Genomic DNA, 8,926 nt, shown 5'->3' with positions numbered 1-8,926 from the left:
AGCTGGCTGCTTGTGACAGTTGCAAGGTCCCACGTGACCAGAACACCGGGCTGTTATTGCACGAAAGCAAAGCCCGGTGCCTGACTGTGCGCCCAGGCTGGAGGGCAGGGGCTGCTCAGCAGCGCGGCTCACTGCAGCCACCACCTCCCGGGCCCCAGCCATCCTCCGCCTCAGCCGCTCCCCAAGTAGCTGGGGCCACAGGCACCACCATGCCCCACTTTCTGTTTGTTTTTCTCTTCAGGAGCATGAGCCAAGCTCCTTGGCCATGGTCTCTGCCCTGGTGCTCCTGCAGCCCTTCCTGGGGTTTTCACAGAGGGCGCCCTCCCCGCAGTGTCCTTCTGTCATCGGCCTTAATCAGGGATATGGAGGTCAGCATAGGGTCCTCCGCCAGCGTGACCTATGCGCCCACCGCAGGGCCTGCGGGCTCACAAGGGGCTCTCCAGCTGTGGCAGTTCTGTGAACGAACCTGCCAGGCGTCTGGGGTGGGGGTTGGGGGGGGTGTCCGGCCTCTCACAGAGCAGCAGCAGCATCCAGGACACCAGCAGCTGCAACCGTGCGGGGGTCTTGACGGTGACGGGCAGTGCCGTCTGGAGCGCAGGAGACAGAGACAACCACCACTCATGTCACCTTCGCTCAGCCCAGCAAGCTTCTGCCTCCGCCTCTGCCTCCACGTGACTCAGAGGGAAGCAGCCAGCTTCAGATTTCTCTGCCCATTTTGCAGATGAGAAAACCTGACACCTGCCGGAGGTCCCACGCTGGGAAGCGGGTTGGGGTGGGGCCTGCTCTTTTGAAACGACAGGAAAGCTGTCCTGGGAGGGTCGGTGACCATGATGAGCTCACAGCTGGGGGAGCCCGCGCTGAGGGAGGGGGTGGGGCAGAGCTCCCTGTGGAGCTGCAGGGTGGGGGATGGGAGAACACGGCCTTCTGCACCCAACCCTGTGTCCCAGCCCAGAGCCCCGCCCAGACCGCAGGGACTCACTCAGCCAGGACAGAGGTTCCGGAGCCCTTGGGCACAACCCCTTGGGGCAGGGGCTGGGTAGCCCCGTGCTCTCGTCCCTCACGCCGGCCTCTAGGGCTGTGGCAGGGCTCTTACTAGCTGTAACTCTCAGTGTCCATCCCCTCCTGTCCCAGGAGGGCCATGGCTGTGCTCAGCTCAGAATCTCAAAAGGCAGGCTCTGGTGAGATGGGGACACAGATGGGGGACAGGGGCCCTTCTGTTGCCTAAGACTCCCACCAGAGGGATCAGCCAGGCTGGGTTGGTGGGGAAGCGCAGGGCCCAGCCCCCGAGTGTCCACGTTTTGGTGATTCCAGGGAGGCCCCTGGTTGGTGAGCAGCCTGTGTGCTCTCTCACTGAGGCCGGTGTGCTCACCCCACTTCCTGCAGGAGGAATTGGAATTGGTGGTGGTGGAGTGGGTAGCGTGGAGGTTATGGTAATGATGGCAGAGCTTTTTCCTGAAACGGGAGCTCTGAAGAGAGGTTAGGAATCTCTGTAAAAGTGATTCTGAATCCGGAAGTCCGCGAGCCAGGGATGTGAGGCACGTGGCTCACGTGGACTGGATGGGAATCGTGGCGTTCGGAAAGCAGTGCACTTATCAGGCCCGCCACTTTCTGCAGGGAGGAAACGGGGGCTTTACGCAGCCACATTTTCTAACCCTTCCAGAGACACCAGAAATCCTGTGAAATATTCTGCTTTGCAAATATTGGCAAATAACTCAAAAACCTAAAGAAATGTTGGCGTGCCACAGAAGACATATTCACGGGAAATACGAAAACCTCTTTTCAGAATGAAGGTGAAGAAGAGACAGAAATCCAGGGCCTCCGGAGCAAGACCCCTGCCCTCCACCCACTGCGTTCCAGGAAGCTGGGCCAGGGTCCCTCCCAGGCCCCTGCCCTATACCCTCTGCTTTCCGGGAAGCTGGGCCAGGGTCCCTCCGAGGCCTCCATCCCCCAGGCGGCTCCTACTTCCTCCGAATCTGTCTTCCCTCCACTTCTGAGGCCCCAGGAGTCCTGGGTCCCAGGAAAGTGATATTCAAATGTAAATGGTGAAGAACTCACCTCCCAGGGCCTATAATGGGAGCCTAGCCGTGGGAACATTTATGTTAACGGAGAATTAACATAAGCTTTGTTGCTGCAGTTAAGATGAAACCTCAGAATTTCCTCAGGAGACAGAGCTCTGACCGGGAGGAAATGCCTTTTCTCTGGGCCTGGGCCTCAGGGGCAGAGGAGAAAATCAGAGAGGGGTGGAGGGAAAGAGGCGGGGGAGCCTGCGGCTGGGGTGGGGTGGCCTTTGGGTCTGGCTTCCCGCTCCGGCCCGCAGTGACTGTGGCTGGTCTGTGCCTGCCTTCCACTCGCATTTCCTCTGAAACTCTCCCAACAGCCCAGGTGAAAAGCAAGGTCATCTTACAGACACGGTCAGGACCGGATGGCCCAGGGGCTTAGGACTTGCCCAGGCCACACGCTGTCCACTGGAGATCACAAGTTCCCTTGTGTTTCCCCAGATTCATTGTGGGTGTCCCGACCTCCCAGGACTGCGGGCATGACCTTGGATCTGGAGCTGTGGCAGCTGTGAAGTGTTAAGATGAGGCCACTCTGGAGTGGGGCGGACTGAACCCAGCACGACTGTGGCCTGATGGAAAGGGACACCTGGCCCGGAAACTTGCAATGGGAGATGAAGCCAGAGACTGGGAGACCACCTAGAGCCAGGGAATGCCGGAGAACGCCGTTGCCCGGGCTGCGCCTCCTGCCTCGGAAGGAAGCTGCCTCGCAGGCCCGGCCTCCAGAGCCACAAGAGGCCACATGTGTTTGGAGGTGGTGGCTCCCGGCACATGGACTCCGCAGCGGGCCCAGAATGGAACCTCGTGGCTGCTCCAGCCTCTGCCTCCCTTGCCTCGGTTCCTCTGTGTCAGGAGGGGGACCCACGGCTCTCCCAGGCATCTGTCACGAAATGAACTAAGCCGTGGGACTTGGGCGGGGCTCACGCTGCGTGGGCATCACTGTGGGGTCAGTGCCTTGCACCTCCCTGTGTGGCCCTGCCTGAGCCAGTGGCTGCTGGTGTTTGACGGGGGGAAGCGAGGTTAGGCTGAGGTGCAGGAAGTGGGGGTAATTTGCTGGAGGTCATAGAGGCAGACCTGAGCTCAGGCCTGTCCCCAGTGCGGGTCTCCAGGACACAGGAGCCCATGTCACATCCCACCTTGAAGGGCACCCAGAGGCCACCCCAACACCACCACAGCATCAGAGTGGGAGGAATCCAAGATGTGGCTGGTGAAGGCTGGGGCGCAGACGGCTGCCGGGTCATGGGTGCAACCAATCCACCTGAAGTTGGCTCCGGCTGCCCAGGGGCGGCACCACCAGCATGCACGGGGCTCAGGGCAGGACTTGGGTGCTTTCGTGTCTCCTCTTACCCCATGACCACCACAGAAATGTGCCCAGGCCAGCCCACCAGCATCAGAGAGTGGGGTCATCTCAACAGACGCCCAGACACAGAAGAGCCAGGCAGGGGCAGCAGAACCACTGACAAACCCACAGCCAGCCACAGATTCATGGGTGACCCTGGCCAAGTCCAGGAGGACCCACAGCCAGCCACGGATTCACAGGCCCAACCAAGTCCTGAGAACCCACAGCCAACCCACAGATCCATGAGCTAAAGTCACTGTTCCCTGCTCATGTGGCTGTCACAGGGTGACAGTGGCGATGGAAACTGACTCCTAATTCACAGGTCCAGGTGGTGGTTCCACATTCTCACAGATGACATAGGAGGCGCCACAGCACCCCCATAGGCCACGCGACGCCGTGGTTCTGAAGCACCGCAGGACTCAGAGCCACAGCGGCAGCCTCTTCCCTGGGCAGCCCTGATCTCCCCAGTCAGCCGGCTCGGAGGGTAGCTGCCTCATCAGTCCCAGGGCTCCAGAGGTGAGTTCCCAGAGTGCAGGTGGCCTGTCTCAGCCATTTCCTCAGATAAAATTGTTAAGATCATTATACGTGGTACCGAAGTTACGTAACTATTATTACAGCTCGCTTAAAAATTATCTGAATTTAATTGATCAATTAGATTAAATTATGCAGTGGTGAGAGCTGGCGAACACCCAGGTCACAGCTTGCAGGATTTGAAAAGCCCGCAGCTCTGGCCCCGGAGCCTTGAAATTTTCTCAGTGAGGTTGTTACAGGTGATTCTCAGTGGTTCATTTAAAGCCGAGAGCAGGTGAAGGTTGCTGAGACAGAGGCCTCACGAGCCTGGGAGGAGCCTCGCGCAGTCAGCTTCCTCACGGGTCCGCACACGAGGTAACGGCAGCCGGCCACGCACTGACAGGGCTGAGCATGCCCGCGCCCACAGGGGCAGCACCGAGGGGTGGTCGCGGGCGGGCATCCTGGGCTCCTGCCCCCAGGTGCCCTCTGCTCTCTTACATTTTCCCCCGCTGGGTCATGCACCCTTGCAGCAGACAAACACATACAGCACCGGGGCGAGCCAGGGTGGGGGGGGCGGGGCAGGGTCAGCACCCCCGCGGGATTATTTGCGCATGGCAAAACTTTACCTATGATGGCCCCAGAGGCCCGGCTTTGCTGAGGCACCGTGTCCTGTCGGTCCCCTCCACGGGCCTCATGGCGAGTTGTCCTGGGAGGTGGGAGGGCCCTGGGTGGGAGCTGCCTGGAGGGGCAGGAGGGCTGCTTGGCATTGACCCACCTCTGTGAGAACTCAGCCTTTTTTTTTTTTTTTTTTTTGAGACAGAGTCTCGCTCTATTGCAGGCTGGAGTGCAGTGTTGTGATCTCAGGTCACTGCAACCTCTGACTCCCTCGTTCAAGTGATTCTCTTGCCTCAGCCTCCTGAGTAGCTGGGACTACAGGCACCTGCCACCACACCCGGCTAATCTTTCGCATTTTTAGTGGAGACGGGGTTTCACCATATTGGCCAGGATGCTCTGGATCTCCTGATCTCGTGATCCCGGGATCACAGGTGTGAGCCACCGCACCTGGCTGATGGAGCCTCGGACTCGGAGGGAGGGGGCCGCTGCAGGGTCAGGAGCAGAGGGCGTGCTGGCAGCTGCTGTGCCAGGAACAGACTGAGCTTGGGAGAAGCGGGAGGGTGGTGGGTGCTGGAGCTGTGGTCTCAGCTGTTCTCTGGCTGAGAGATGAGGCCTGGGATCAGGGCTGGGCTGCAGAGGTGGCTGGAATCGAGCAGATTCTGTACCTCTCCTGGGGACGGGGCCCACCGTATTTGCTGACACGTGGGGAGCCAGGGGTCAACTTTGCCACCAGGCACAGTGGGGACGGGGTAACTGTTCACTGCGCAGGGATGGAGGGTCAGGCGGGTTGGGACAGGCAGGCGCGGGGCTCTGGTTGCTGACCTGAGGGTAAAGGCCAGGTTGTTGCCCACCGCCCTCCGAGAGTAGGCCCTCCGCCCTTTCCTTCTCCACCTCCAACCCACTGGCCCACATAGCCCACAAGGCCGGCTGCTTCCTGTTCTTGGGGTGGGCACCAGATGCCTGTGGGGGGGTGGGCACCACTGTAGCTGGGGCTGCTGAGAGGCCCTTGGTTTTTCTCCTGGGGAACTCTAGGGGATAAGAGGTGAACCTGGAGCTGCTGGTAGAAATCCTGGGAGGGCCCACCTGGGAATAAAGTCAGCCAGGATGGCAGGATGGCGTGGAGGTCGGGGGAGTGTGAGGGGAGGTGCAGATGCGGGCACGGCCGGTGCCGGTCCCGCCCGGGTTCCACCCCTGTGCCGCCGCTTACTTGCTAAAACGATTCACAATCCCCACATAAGAACCCATGTCTTTCTGGCCATTCGCAGGTATGCACAGAGCTTTGGGAATCCTGTGGCCCTGCGCGTCCCCGGCTGGGGTGGATGAGGCCACGCTTGCCTTCCTGCTTCTGCTCTCGGAGTAAACATGTCCCTTTTGTGGTCTGTTTAGGGTCGTGTTGTTCACATTTTTAAAATTTTTTTTGAGACGGAGTTTCGCTCTTGTTACCCAGGCTGGAGTGCAATGCCTCGATCTCGGCTCACCGCAACCTCCGCCTCCTGGGTGCAGGCAATTCTCCTGCCTCAGCCTCCCGAGTAGCTGGGATTACAGGCACGTGCCACTATGCCCAGCTAATTTTTTAAATTTTATATTTTTAGTAGAGACAGGGTTTCACCATGTTGACCAGGATGGTCTCGATCTCTTGACCTCGTGATCCACCTGCCTCGGCCTCCCAAAGTGCTGGGATTACAGGCCTGAGCCACCGTGCCCGGCTGTGTTGTTCACATTTTTGTGCTCTGTGTTGGTGACGGTGCAGCTGACGTGGCCTCAAGGGCAGAGCTGAGGTTCTGTCTAGTGACCCTGAGTTCAGGAGGCTGTGGCGGGTGGTGGAAAAGCTTCGTGCAGTCCTGTGTGGGTGCTGTTGGCCGTGAGTTCCATGTGAATGAATCGACTCTAGACTCTAAATACAGTGTCCTTAAGCAGAAGCAGATGTGGATCAAGGTGACGTGTAGATGGGCTGGTGAAAATGTGACCGGAGGCTCCAGGGAACCTGGCCCTGTGTCCCTGAGGAGCAGAGGCTCGGCACTGGCCGGTGCGGTGGGGCATTGTAGGACGTGGCCACTGAGAATGGGGAGGATGAGCACCCCCCACAAACAAACGAGGATGAGAGGACTTGGTTTCAGTCCTGGATCCAGCCATGCCCGAGGCCCTCAGCTTATCTCGCAAGTCCTGCTTATAGAAACCAACCTCCTTCCTCCTTTGTTTAGCCTGGTTTGCACTGGGTCCGCCACTGCTGAGAAAACCTCCCCTCCTAACACAAAACCCCATCTGGCGCCAACAGCAGGGTGACTTCTTTGCTCTGAGAAGTAGGCTTCCACACTTACAGACGGGCCTTCACTGGGCTTCCCAAGAACGTGTTCAAGCCGCCGCCTGGGCGGGCAGCAGCACTATGCACACACACACTTGCTCCCTGAGGTTCCGGAGCAGCCAATAGCAGGAGTGGAGGGACCCGGAGGAAGAGAGACCCTGCCCTGCCTCCTGCAGGACAGCAGCCCCCCAGGACATCCGAGGACGCACGAGGACAGCCAGCCCCACTTCCTCTCCTTCTGGCTCTGTCTCCAGCTCTGGCTTTTCAGCCAAACTCCCCAGAGAGGCGTCGTGGAGCGAGGCCTTCACACAGAGAGATTTATGACGGTCATTTGTATACACGAGGCGCTCACAGACACCGCACTCCTGTGCTGCTTTTGATTTTATTTAGTGTGAAGGAGCAAGCTGTTCCAGCTCGCGTCAAGGGCTCCTCATAAATCACGCGTGTTGGGGCGCCTTCCAGGGGCGGCCCGTTCCCTCCGGTGGCCACCGGTCAGCAGCAGCTGAACGTCTCTGCTCAGCTCAGAGCCGGGGCACAGAAAGGTGCGGCCGGCGAGGGCTGAGGGCAGCGACTGGAGGAGTCCCGTGTTTCCAGAGTTCCTCCTCCGTCCATGCGGTGCGAGGGCTTAGCCCTGGGGGTTGCGACTGCCAACAATGTCACCCAATTTTCACACAACTCACTCACTCTTGCCACTCACTATCCAGCTCAGATGTGGTCTCCCCAGAGTGAACTGCTCCCCAAACCCCTGAGGTGGGCAAAAGATACACTCACAGCCACACACACGCTCTCACACATGCACACATGCACACTCATTCATGCACACAATAGCACTCACACACGCACACTCATGCATGCACTCGTACACACACGCTCACAAATACACGCCTGCACACTTACATTTGCACACATGTGCACACATGCACATGCTTGTACACATGCATGCACTTGTACACACATACATTCACACACTTGCACACCCCACAGCCCCCACACATGCATATACACATGCACACTTTGCACACACGCATCTGTGAGCACACACACCCACACCTGTATACAGTGCGTATGCATGTGCCCACAGGGTCCCCACACCCTGGTCCCCTCACAGCACTCGTGTCCCTGTGCTTCCTCTCCTGAGAGCAGGGCCTTGCTGAGTGGATCATGCCTGGGTGGGCAGGCAGGGAAGCAGGCAAGAAATTCACAGCAAGTTTGGCTTCCTGTCCCCAGGGCCCATAGGGGAGGTGGCCACATGCCTCTTCCTCGGAGGAGCCAGTGAGAAGGACAAGCAGGAACCCAAGCTGAGAGCAGGTGGGCGGGGGAGATAGTGACTCCCAGGCCTCTCTCTTCTCAAGGGGCTGAGGGTGGAGCAGGGATGGAGGGCCCCAGCGACTCCTGTGGCCACCAGGCAATCACCTGTGGAGGGCAGGGTGTAGGGCATGTTGGGCAGCAGATATAGGGCTGTTGGGGCCCCACAGGGTCGTGGGGTGTCCCTTATGCTGTGCTGAGGTTCAGGATCTGAGAAATAAAGAGACAGGACATTGAAGAACTGGTGAAGAGCAGCTGGACCAGTTCTGCTCGGCGGGGCCACGCCACCTGTGAGCAGAGCATCTGCATTTATTAGGTACAAGCAGGAGGCAGGGTCGTGAGTGAGGTCATCATCTACAGGCTTAGGGCATAATAATTGAATGAGTCACTAAGGGAGACCTGTGGGGATCGCTCCCATGTGAGGCCCCTAGGAAATGGGTCTTGCCATACGGTGAGCTTGAGCCCGGACACAGACCCCCGGTTGGGGGAGTCAAGCTGAGGGAAAGCAGGAACCGAGAGAGGGACTATGTTATTCTAAATAATTAACAGACATTACTTTATGGATATGAGGACTTGGGAGGCATCGTGTCCACTTTCGGCTCCTTATGGTTTATTGCTTGATTGTGTTCATTTTGGACCCTGGTTACCTTCATTGTAAAATATTAACTTACGTATTTACACTTGGTAACTTACTGTAACTTAGTGGGTGTAACTGTAACTTACTTACCGTAACTTACTGGGCATAACTGTAACTTACTTACCATAACTTACTGGGCGTAAGTAACTTACTGGGCGTAACTG

Source organism: Callithrix jacchus, chromosome 9 (genome assembly GCF_049354715.1).
Source record: "Callithrix jacchus isolate 240 chromosome 9, calJac240_pri, whole genome shotgun sequence".
NCBI lineage: Eukaryota > Metazoa > Chordata > Mammalia > Primates > Cebidae > Callithrix > Callithrix jacchus.
This window is presented reverse-complemented; position numbering follows the sequence as displayed.